This window comes from Elaeis guineensis, chromosome 7 (genome assembly GCF_000442705.2).
Source record: "Elaeis guineensis isolate ETL-2024a chromosome 7, EG11, whole genome shotgun sequence".
Lineage (NCBI taxonomy): Eukaryota > Viridiplantae > Streptophyta > Magnoliopsida > Arecales > Arecaceae > Elaeis > Elaeis guineensis.
In genome coordinates this window covers 19,092,976-19,103,698 of record NC_025999.2, presented here as the reverse complement: position 1 = coordinate 19,103,698, position 10,723 = coordinate 19,092,976, and the positions used below count along the sequence as shown (strand labels likewise).

Here is a 10,723-nt window from a genome sequence, read left to right as displayed (position 1 = left end):
GGACGGAAATAAAGCTCAGGCGATTTAAGCTCGTGCGAAGGGATCCTTGGTGTCACGTGCGTCCAAGGTCGTCCCTGGGTGGTGGGGCCCGGTTCCCTATCATTGCATCGTCCAATCCGACCGAGTTCGTAGATTCTTCGCGAAGGGAGGAGGGACGGCTGGTGGCTGCGAGCTGCCTTCGCAGCCAATTGACCTGGCCACTCCCGGAAGACGGTGTGAGGCGCGGCTGCCAGGGTGTGGCATGACATTGGGGTACATGTTAAGTACATCCGGACCTATTGCCATAATTAACAAAGGGACCGGATCCTCTTAATTTCGGAACCAAACTTAACCGTCCAATTTTGCAATCATGGCCATCCACACGCACCCATGTAGCTGTAAGAATTCGTGCAAGATTTAATCTCATTTAATTATATATTTAAAAAATTTTAAATTTTTATATAAGACCTGTTGCTGCAGCTTTTTAATTCCGATCGGAGCTGCTGGAGTTGGTCGAGAATTGTGGATACGACAAAATCTATAAAAACAAGTTCTGATTAGAGTTAGTTCTAGCGAAGATCCTCCAACGGCTTAGTCAGGAAGCTCGAATAGCTGAGAAAGAGTGCGATAGAGGTGTGAGTGTGCATATCTGGAGGATCTCTTTTTTAATTTTATTTATAAAAAAATGAGAACCGTAAGAGGAAAAGTGATGAAAGACCATTCTGATCTTTCCAGTTATACCATTCCATAATATCTGAGGGGTTTTGGTAGTGGACGTCACCTTATCCGATGTGCAGTCAGCTACTCTTAGAGTGGGTGTAATGTGACATAACCTCATCCGGCACGCAGTTAGCTATTGGAGGGGCATGGTCCTGTTGGGAATAGTGTCCCAAAGCCAATCGTCAGCCTGTTGACGGTTGTGCTCATTCTTGTATTAGTATATGAATTATAAATAAATAAAAGTTATTTTGGTATTTTTCATCACAAATTGTTTCATCTTCTAATGAACTCCTGTGTTGTGGTGAAGTCCTTAGGACTATTTAGACTCGACAAAGGAGGATTTATCGTTTAGTCCTTAAACCTGTTCGCGATCAAATGATACATTGTTACCAAGGACAACAACGTTTATCAAGCATAGGTCGTTGTGTGCCATATAGGTTGGTTGTCCTCTTAACCAAGGAGTGTGGAGACACTGGTATGGCATACAGGTGAGATGTAAGGGTACATCTGCACTGAACGTGACCGACTCCGGAGCTATTTCTGCTCCGATGGGATATGGGTATTGTTGGGTATAAAAAATCCCCGGCCGAAGTTTGTAAAGGGCCGATCCTTCCAGGACTCTTCCGGCTTCCGATTTTGTATGACGTTTTTTCGAACTCCCTCGACCGTCCAAGCTTCCATAATACCATCCGGACTTCTCCAATAATGAGCTCCTCCATTCATCTACCGGACTGCTCCAAATGCTCTCTGGGCTTCACTATCAGCTGATTTTCTACAGTGATCGACTATTCTCTGAATCTCTCCTAGACCTCTTCCGACCACAAACGACTTTACTCCGAACTTCTTCCGGACTTCTACAGTAACCAGACTCCATCCAAGTTTCTACGATGGTCGATCGCCTTCCGAATTTCATTTGAACTCCTACAAGGGTCGGGCTCCGTTCGAACTTCTACAATGGATGGATTTCAGACGAATTCCTATAAAAACCGAATCTCTACCCCGAACTTCTATTGCAGGTGGACTTCATCCGAACTCCTATCAGGGCCGGGCTCCATCCAAACTTTTACAGTGGGTGGATCACAGACGAGCTTCTACAACGAACAGGCTCCACCAGCAGGATCTCTACTCCAAACCCCTTCCGGACTTCGTCAAGGATCGAGCTTCTCCAGCGGTGGGACTTCTACAGTAAGCGGTCTACTCCAAACTTCTACGACAACCGATCTCCATCCGGGCTTCTACGGTAAGCGGCCTCCTTCCGGACTCCTACAGGAATCGGACTCTGTCGAAACTTCTACAGCAGTTGGATTCCGGGCGAACTTCTACAATGGACATGCTCCAGCAGCCGGATTTCTACAGTGATCGACTGACTCTGGTGTCTTCCATACCTCTCCGGCCATCAACCTTCGACAGCGCCAGCCGACCTTCCACAGATCCATCCGGTCTCCTCCAGTGGACGAACTTCTATAACGCCTTCCGAATTACGCTATCAGCCGACCTTCTGCTGGATTCCTCATACAACCGGACCTCTCCGACGGACAATCTTCAGACAAGCTTCCACATCAGGCAAATCTCCGACGGACTTCTCTAGCAATCGAATTTCTACCGAACTTCACCAATGAAAAGTCTCCGTCTGAGCTTCTACAGCAAATGACTTCTACTTGTAGTATCAGCGCCCAAGGCATCCGACAACAGTGGATACGTCAGCAACCTCAGAAACATCTGAGCTTCTCCTGGATTACTGAGACAGAGAACCATTCCTCTCCATCAAACATTCCGATCGAGCTTCAACCGACAGGCCCGAACTCTCTGACAAGTCACGACAACGGACACCACTCTACTCTCTGTAACAAACTCCATGTGGCCCTGAATGGTCCTCTGACGCCACTACTCTCCGTAACAAACTCTGCGTGGCCCCGAACGGCCCACTATCAGGCAGTTACGGATGTCGCTGTCAATCAGTTGCACTCTCCGTCTATAAAAAGAGACCCCAGATACGTTCTTCTCTAAGCTCTAAACTCTATCTCGAAATTCTGCTAAAATTTTAATTCGAGCACTCCATTTCTGTTGAGGCAGAGTACTGACTTGAGCATCGAAGGGTCTTGCTGGAGTAACTCCAACTCCAGTTTAGACTTTCCTTGTAGGTCTCGACGGCAGATGCGACCCCCTCGACTCCAGCTTCTCCGACGTCGGTGAAATTCTGCACCAACAGGTATAACTGTCCCTCTGACCTGAGACCGTCACGGTGACTTGCAAGCAACTCACTGCACTTAGGTACTGGACTACCTGAATTTCTAATTCAGTGACGGAAGGATGCTGGGTGTAGTCAAGTACTTGACTTGTCGGTGCGTGTGTCAAGATGGGATTGACCACTCCAGTTCAGGAGCTGTGTACAGTCGTGTTTCAATTTAGCAAAACCTTAGCCAGGATAGTCCTAATGAGGAGTCACAGGACTATTTGAGTTGAGTATAATTCGGATAATCTAATCAGGGTTGACAGTTTAACCCTGAGTCATCCTAAACACAAGGATCAAAAGGATGAATTATACAATAACCATATTCACGTAGGTTTTGAGTATTACGATTGCGACTATTCGATCTATCCGAACGTCGGGTACCATTGCTAGATGGTCACTTCGATTAGTACAGGAATTGGTTCTTGTGCTACCGGCTTAGGTTCGAACCTGTGGGGTCACATATATTAGAGGTTCCTATCTGATCTGATGGCTGGTGAAGAGTCATAATGCTCGTGAACTTTGAATCTTACATGTCAAAACTCTGTGATCGACAAATCTAGATTCTCTAATCACGAGTTTCACACATTTTGGGTACCGGGGTCAAGAGTCCCACTAGTTTGGGACTTTTTGATCAGGGTTTCATATCGATGGACTCTGATGTCCGATTGCCCATCAGATTTGGACTCAGTATTTATGAGAGATTTAATTAATGATTTGATCACTAATTAACTCAATTTAATTGAGTAATTATTTTTGGATCAAGTCCAATTGAATTGGATTCAGTTGGGTTTGACCCGATTAGGTTAAGTGTTGACCTAATCGCTAAGGTGTTTTGGTCACTGATTTGATCAGGGGTTGGGCTTAGTCAATTCTTGATTTGATTAAAATTTTATTGAGCCTAATTAAGCCTAATTAAGTTGGATTTAACTTAGTCTAATTGTGCCTAACCTATTTTTATTAGGTTGGCTCAATTAGGTTGAAACCACTTTGACCTCATCTCCCTGCGCCACCTCACTTATCTACGCCCATTTGAATTCACGAGAAACAACTTCTCGTGAATTTTCTTCCACGTAGAAGCCTTCCACGCCCCTCCATTTGTGCGCCATTTGGGTGGATAAAGATGATTGGTTGGCCATTCAAATTCAAATGAAGTTTGAATTTGAATGGGCAACTAATCCATGCGCCACCTAGCCTTATCCATTTGTGCGCCATTTGCTTTACACGAGAAAGAGTTTCTCATGTAAACTCTCCACGCACAAGGGAGCCCACGCCCTTCTCTTCTCATGCCAAGAGTAGATAAGGATGGGTTGGTTGGCATTTGAATTCAAATTCAATTTGAATTCAAATGACCAACCACTTAGCTTTATCCTCTCACACGTTTAAGACGCGTCTTGCATTGTTTTAAAAGAGAGAAGAAGGTGGGACGTGCGTACGAGATTTTTGAAAAAGAAAAGTGGGCGTGAGGAAGCTTTCTACATGATTTTGAAAAGTTCAAAAATTCCAAGAGGAAAGAAAAGAAAGAGAGTGGGCGCAGGTTTTTCTAAGAGTACCCTAGGGTTTCTGTCTAGGGTTCGAAAAGTGAGAAAGTGAGCTACGAGTGTCGTGAGCCCACTAGATTTCAGAGAGAGTATCATCAACCTCTCAAGTATATCTGCTGATGATTCAGAGCATCCAAAGAGTCAGCAGATTAAGATCGAAGGAGTTCGATCAACATCGGCCGTCGAAAGGGTTCTGCAACGAACTAGCATTCGTGAGGAGCCGATCAGATCGGGAGCTTCGTGTGGATGATCCGCAGAGGTCAGACACATTGTGTGGCTACATTGTAATGATCAGACCTTTTCGATGATGATTAGACTACAGCGATCGACTACCTGCACGAAGATAATTTGTTCTGAACACATAACAGTAAAATATTTACCGTAGAGAATTTGAAATTTCAAATTTAAATGCATGCTATATATATCATATTTAGATCCTTGTGTAGGGTTAATATATGTTAATTAATTAGATTAATTAATAATTTCTACTGTAAAATTATAATTTTGAAAAAGTTTTAAAATTACCATTTTACCCCTGCACCGTTTTCCCCACAAATGATATTGTTGGTGCAAAACTCCACCGGCGTCGGACAAGCTGGAGTCGAGGGAGTCGCGGTCGCCACCAAAACCTGCAAAAAAGTCTAAACCAGAGTTGGGGGTGCTCCGGCAAGATCCTCCGACGCTCAAGTCAGTTCTCTGCCTCAACAAGAATGGAGTGCTCGAACAAAAATTTTAGCAGAGTTTTGAGATAGAGATTAGAGCTTAGAGAATAACGTATCTGGGGGTCTCCTTTTTATAGGCGGAGGGCACAACAGATTGACAATGACATCTGTAACCGCCTGGTAGTGGGCCGTTCGGGGCCATGAGGAGTTTGTTACGGAGAGTAGTGGAGTGGAGTCGTGGCCATCGTCGTGGCCTGCCACGTGGAGCCTGTTATGGAGAGTGGAGTGATGTCCGTTGTCGTGACTTGTCAGAGCATGATGGAGCCGCGTGGGATCCGTTACAGGAAGTGGAGCAGAGTCGTCGCCATTACTGTGGCCTGCCAGGGAGTCCAGACCTGTCGGCCGAAGCTCGGTCAGAGGCTTTCTGTGGATGAAGTTCGGTTTCATGCAGAATCCGACAGAAGGTCGACCGACAGTGGATGTCGGATGGCACCGGAGAGGTTCACCCGCTGGAGGGGTCCGGCTGCTGGAGCCCGTGTGTCGTAGGAGTTCGTCCGAAATCTGTCCGCTACAGAAGTTCGATCGGAGTCTGGTTTTCGTAGAAGTTCGGATGGAGATCATTTGTTGAGAAGCTCAGCGGAAGCCTGCCTGCAATAGAAGTCCGAAAGGAATTCGTTCACAATAGAAGCTCAGGTGGAGGCTTACAGTAGAAATCCGATGTGGACCGCTCGTAGTAGAAATTTGAAGTAGACCGCTTGTAGTAGAAGCTTGAAGTAGATCGCTTGTAGTAGAAGCTCGGAGTAAATCGCTTGTAATAGAAGCTCGGGGTGGATCGCTTGTGGTGGGGGCTCGGAGTCCGGCCCTTGTAAGAGTTCGGATGAGGTCTACCTGCAATAGGAGCTCAGGGCAGAAGTCCGACTCCTGTAGGAGCTCGGACGAAGTCTACCTGCAGTCGGAGTTCGGGGCAGAAGTCTGACTCCCGCAGGAGCTCGGACAAAGCCTACCTACAGTAGGAGTTTGGGGCAGAAGTCCGACTCCCGTAGGAGCTCGGATGAAATTCAGAAGGCGGTCGACCACAGTAGAAACTTGGATGGAGTCCGTCCGTCGTGGAGATCTGCTGTTGGAAAAGTTCGTCCACTGACGAAGTTCTGAAAGAAATTCGGATTGGAGTCAATCAAATCCTGTTGGAAAAGATCTGGAAGAGGTTCGGAGAATGGTTGACCATTATAGGAGGTCGATCGATAGTGGAATCTAGAGAGCACTTGGAGCAGCCTGATAGACGACTGAAGAAGATTATCGTTGGAGAAGCCCGGGAGATGCGGCAGGAGTTCGTCCGTCGGGAGAATCCGATCAACACCTGTGGAAGGAGCTGTGGGAGTTTATCCGTCGACAGAACTTGGGAACATTGCGGAAACTCGACCGCTGGAGAGGTTCGGAAAGATGTCGCCCAAGGTCGAACGTCGGTAGAGTCCCGGGAGGGTCACTCCTGATACGAACTTCGATTGGGGGGTATTTTATACCCAACACCAGTCCCCCTACTTCCGAGTTCGAGTTTCGAATGAAGGAAGTATAGAGAAATTTTCACAGCCGAAGTTGCTCCCTTGAATTCTGCGCCCGATCGTCCTTAGATATTCTGGCATTTAATGCGCGCGTGCTGGAGTCTTTTCAAATCGGGGCAATCTGAAGAGACTTTTCGAAATTCTCGCTGGAGCATTGCTCTAGGTACGGCGCAATAATGGCTCTGCCAGCTGTCAGCCATTTTTAGCCGCCTGCTGTGGTGAGTGGGATACGTGGCGAATATGGGTCGGCCTGGGGAGATCCACAATCATTATTATGTCGGATCCCAGGGTCTATTTAAACCCGCCCTTCTTCCTCCGAGAGTTTCATTCTGTCTGAAAGTCCTGTTGGTGCCCGTCTTCTTTCTGAGAGCTCTGACCTTCCTCGGCGTTCGTTTTGGCCCTAAGTATTCTTCGAGTCATCCCTGTCCCTGCATCTCTGCATCCTTCGGAGCAACCTAGGTTAGTTCCAGAACTTTCGTTCCTTCTCTTGTCATTAAGGTGTTCCTTCTTCTTCATTTTTCTTCTGCCGCATTCCACCTGTTTGGTTCCCCATGAACCTTTCGTCTCTTATTTCTCTCGACTTTTTTGGGATTTTTAGGATTTTTGCTTAAAATGTCTTCTAGCACCTCCACCTCAAGCGGTTCCAGGAGTTCGTCTGCCTCAGTCCCTCAGAACCCTCATATCGTAGATGAACCCATAACTAGGGCTGGCCTCGTCTGATTTTTGCGCCGGATGTCATTCCCTGTTCTCTGACTGATAAACACTTAATTTAAGTATTTTAAAGCAAAAAATTATATTTAATTTATCTTATTTATTAAGATTTTGATGTTTCTTTTTATGTTTTACAGGAAAGGTGATCGTCGATACAAAGAGTCCGATTCATAGATCAAAAAGATTCAAGTTTGAAGAAAATTAGATTTAAAATAAAATTAAAATAAAAGAAAGATGCATCCGGTATTATAGAAAATGAAGATACTATGCAAGGAATCTAAAAAGGATATAGATGTTATTATGAAGAAACAAAAGTTTCTTTTTGGAAGTGGAATAAAAAAGGTAGCGTGAAGTTCATTCATGCTGTTCCTGGGCGAGCAGCACAGCGCGAGCGAGCGCGTGAGCGCATGGGTCCGCGCGTGAAAGCACGGATGCGGGGCGGATGCAGGATGGACGCGGGCAAGCATGGATCGTGGCAGCGCAGGCGATGCGTGAACGTGCGGACGTGGGGCAGAACGCGGATGACATGCAGGCGGACGCGGACGCGGGTGCGGCATTCGGATGCATGGTCTTTAGTATCTTTTTAGTCCCATATCGAAAAATTATGTAAAACTCCTTCCTCCTAACACCTATAAAAAGGTTCTTGTACTTCTATTTGGGAGTATCCCCAGAAATTCTTCTAAAGCCTTGCATAGAGGAAAAAAAGGGACTACTTCATGAGCAGCTAGGCTAGCAGTCTCGGGAGTGGAGAAGAAACTTTGTAACGACACAGAGCGGGTTTATTGTTCTAAACTTTCTTGTATTTCTTTATATGCAATAAAGATTATGCTTTTTATTTAAATTGTCATGAGTTCTTTATTTGCTCTCTTTCATATGCTTTTATTTATGCTTTCGTATTAGATTAATATTAGGAATAATTTTTACTTTCCGAAGATGCACCGTGATCTACGGATACGGGGCGTGCCGAGGAAAGAAGAGTTGTTTACCTAGTACTTTTCGGAGACGCACCGTGATCTACGGGTACGAGGCGTGCCGAGGAAAGATAGATATTTTTTCTAAGATTAATCACATCAATTTAATTAAAAAAAAGAGATACAACTCTGCTAGTACAAAATTAATTCAAAACTCCCGAGCTCTTTATTTTCTTATTACATCAATTTTAAGATAATTTATTTTCTAAATCAAAAACAATGCTTCTTTCTTTTATTTTGCAATCTCAACTTAGCCCAAGGTCCCTGAAGATACGATCTCGACTCATCCTACCTACGTAGTGAGTAGAGTTATTTTTGATGCTATCAACGACTACGCATCAAATTTTGACGCCGTTGTCGGAGATCTTGGCACGGTTGAATTAAAAAAAATTGAAATTTTTAAAAAAAAAAAAAATAATTTTCAGTTTTTATTTCTCACTTTAATTTTTTTTTTCAGTGCTTTCTAGCTAGATAATCTTATTTGCATAATTACATAATTACCTTGCATAACTAATTTACTACTTAGAAATTTTTCTGCTTAGAATAATTTGCTACTTTTTATAGCCTAATGATTTATTGCTTTTTAGACTTAATCACTTAAATTTATTTTCTTGCAAAACTAAAAAAAAAATTAAAAAAATATATAAAAAGATAAAACTATAAATTAAAAAAAAAAGAAACCACTGACATTTCATAACACTTAACTAAAATAGCGTAACCTCAAATATAAAAATTTCTAACTTGATTGGACACCTTGTTTTTTTGCATTGCATCTCCATAATTAATCTTAAGGGCAATAACCCATTAACCAGATAAGGTGGAGATTTGATCACCCTTCCTTGGCCCATAAATCACTCCCTTGCATTTGCATAACCTAGACCTTAATCTAAAATCAACTAGATGTCAGTCCTAGGAATTTCGAGCTCAATAGGATAAGAAAGCTCTAGGGTTGAACCGAGTGCGGATTGGTTAATTGCTCGGTGTCTAAGGCAAGTGGTTAAAGAAAGTGGTTTTCAATTGGTTCCGTTGACTGACCTGGCCAACTTAGTTGGTGTCTAAGGAAAGCAACGAGCAGGGAACCTTCCACATCTTATGCTTACCTGGCCGAGTCAGTTAGTCAGTCTTGAGCTTGGAGTGCTCAAAGACGGTCTTGAAAGTTAGGAGCTGTCTAGATCTAAGTTAACCTTAGGATAGAGAGTCTATGATTGTTTAAGTTGATTGCAATTAACATCTAAACATTAACTAATTTCTTCCTTTTCATAGATTTAAGATTCTTAGGTTCTTCTCTTTAGATTTTCTTCATTCTTTTCTCACTTTATTATAAAAAATATATATTATAAAAAGAAAATTTTTTTGTGTTTGCTCTAAAGTATAATTGTAAGGTGTATGCTTGGCCGTAGATCGTTACGATCAGATATCCAACCTTTTGATCCAGAAATAGAAAGAACCTTTAGAGCCAACAGACATAAAAATATGGACCGAAATCGGGAGAATGATCCACCCAGATAATTGAAGGAGTACTTTACTCCTTCCACATATACTTACTCTCCTTGTATTCAAGTGCCCCCTGTGGAGGCCACCCAATATGAAATTAAGTCCAGTATAATCCAAATGTTACCTTCATTTTATGGACTTAGTAATGAGGACCCTTATAAACATCTTGAAGAATTTCTTGAGATATGCTCAACTGTCAAAATTCACAACTTCTCCGATGATGCTCTTAGGTTAAAATTATTTCCTTTCTCACTTAAGGACAAAGCCAAATACTGGCTACATACTTTGGATTCCATGACTATATCAACCTGGGACCAGCTGCAAGGAGAGTTTCTCAAGAAATATTTTCCCATAGGAAAAACTAATCAAATAAGGAAAGCCATAACTAGTTTTTCCTAATTAGATGGAGAAATGTTTCATGAAACATGGGAGAGATTAAAGGACCTTATTAGAAAATGTCCCCACCATGCTGTACCCAAGTGGCAATTAATCCAATATTTTTATGATGGGCTATCTGAAAGACATCGACAAATGGTCGATGCATCATGCGGTGGGACATTCATGCCGAAAAATGAGAATGAGGTATGGCAACTGTTTGAAATTTTAAGTGAAAATTCATTACATCATATGTCTGCCTCTGTTAGAGATAAACCCATGTTAAACCCAAAAAGAGATGGAATATATGAAGTAGAAAATGCCATAGATATCCATCATAAAGTAGATGAATTGTCCCAAAAGTTAGATCGATTATTAAGTATAGGACAGTCACCTTCTCCATCCCATCAGATACAAGATATATGTGCATTGTGTTCGAGCCCCACTCATTGTGTGAATGATTGTCCGGTTGCACCACAGT

General features: G+C 43.3%; 1 non-coding gene across 1 annotated transcript; it reads right to left on the bottom strand.

Moving 5' to 3' along the window:
* Positions 1 to 10,233: 10,233 nt before the first annotated feature.
* Positions 10,234 to 10,339, bottom strand: LOC114913806 (small nucleolar RNA R71). Its single transcript, XR_003799672.2, has one exon. It is a non-coding gene; the product is annotated as a small nucleolar RNA R71 (small nucleolar RNA).
* Between the last annotated feature and the right edge of the window lie 384 nt (positions 10,340 to 10,723).